The following is a 1,754-nucleotide window of genomic DNA, read 5'->3' as shown; positions in this document are numbered from 1 at the left end:
TCCTCCTTTCTTGTCCCCCCAAACTGCTGGGATTACAGGTATGAGCCACTGCATCCAGCCTATAATTATTTTTTAATGAAATACCTGGAAAAGACAAATCCAGAGAAACAGATGGCAGATTACTGACTCTTTTTAAATTGGTTTCTGACACTATCACAAGATAAAAATGTGGCTTAAAATTGTTGTTTGGTATGTCTTATTCACCTCTAAAGATATACTGTTTATCAGGCCGGGTGCGGTGGCTCACGCCTATAATCCCAGCACTTCGGGAGGCTGAGGCTGGTAGATCACGTGAGGTCAGGATTTCGAGACCAGCCTGGCCAACATGGTGAAACCCCATCTCTTTTAAAAATACAAAAATTAGCGGAGTGTGGTGGCAGGTGCCTGTAATGCCAGCTACTCGGGAGGCTGAGGCAGGAGAATGGCTTGAACCCGGGAGGCAGAGGTTGCAGTGAGCTGAGATTATGCCATTGCACTCCAGCCTGAGGGACAAGAGTGAGACTTCGTCTAAAAAAAAAAGATGTACTGTTCATTATTGGCAGACGTCTTATTTTTTGTGCAGATTAATGGTGTACCCAAGGAGAATGGCGTTTTGTGGCGTGATGATGATGATGATGATTTTAGGCTAGTCAAGCAAAGCGGTGGAGTGGGGAAGGAATGCTGAAATTTGTAAGTGGTTGTGATCAATTATTTGTAAACACCACTGCACTTGGACCAGCCATTATTATTTGTTTACAGCCGAAACATTAGTTGAAGTGGTGGGATGACTAAACCCAAGATAAAAAGTAGGCAAAAATGTAGGCAGAAGAAGTGAACTCTCTAGAAGTACTATTTCTAAAGTATTTTCACTCTTTTTCCAGCTGGAACCCTGCAGAGCACTGATGAGAAGAAAAAAGGCAAGGAGGGCCATGTCCGGCGACTTGGGAGACTGAGGCGGGAGGATGGCTTGAGCCCAGGAGTTCTAGGCTGTAATGTGCTCTGCCAACTGGGCGTCCACACTAAGTTCGGCATCAATATGGTGACTTCCCATCAGGTTGCCTAAGAAGTGGGGAAGTGGTCTAGGTTGAAAATGGAGCAGGTGAAAACTTCCATGCTGGCTGGGCACAGTGGCTCACGCCTGTAATCCCAGCACTTTGGGGGGTCGAGGCGGGCAGATCACCTGAGGTCAGGAGTTCAAGACCAGTCTTGCCAACATGGTGAAACCCTGTCTCTACTAAAAATACCAAAAAAAAAAAAAAAAAATTAGCTGGGCATGGTGGTGTGTGCCTGATCCCAGCTATTTGGGAGGCTGAGGCAGGAGAATTGCTTGAACCCAGGAGGTGGAGGTTGCAGTGAGCCGAGATCATGCCACTGTGCTCCAGCCTGGGCCACAGAGTGAGACTCCATCTCAAAAAAATGAAAACAGTTTTGTGCTGATCAGTAGTGAAATCAGCTTGTGAATAACCACTGCCCTCCAGCCTGAGCAACACAGGAAGATCCTGTCTCTTACTAATCCCAGCACTTTGGGAGGCTGAGATGGGAGGATGGCTTGAGCCTAAGACTTTGAGACTAGCCTAGCCAAAATCCCAACTCTACAAAAATATGAAAATTAGCTGGGTATGGTGGTGTGCACCTGCAGTCCCAGTTACTCAGGAGGCTTAGGTGAGAGGCTCACTTAGGCCCAGGAGGTTAAGGCTGCACTAAGCTATGATTTTGCCACTGCACTCCAGCCTAGGCCTGGGTCTTTGTCGTCACAGCTACTTGGGAGGCTAATG

This window comes from Mandrillus leucophaeus, unplaced genomic scaffold (assembly GCF_000951045.1).
Source record: "Mandrillus leucophaeus isolate KB7577 unplaced genomic scaffold, Mleu.le_1.0 Scaffold104, whole genome shotgun sequence".
Classification (NCBI taxonomy): domain Eukaryota; kingdom Metazoa; phylum Chordata; class Mammalia; order Primates; family Cercopithecidae; genus Mandrillus; species Mandrillus leucophaeus.
The sequence above is the reverse complement of the archived record's forward strand: the minus strand, read 5'-3'. Positions refer to the sequence as shown.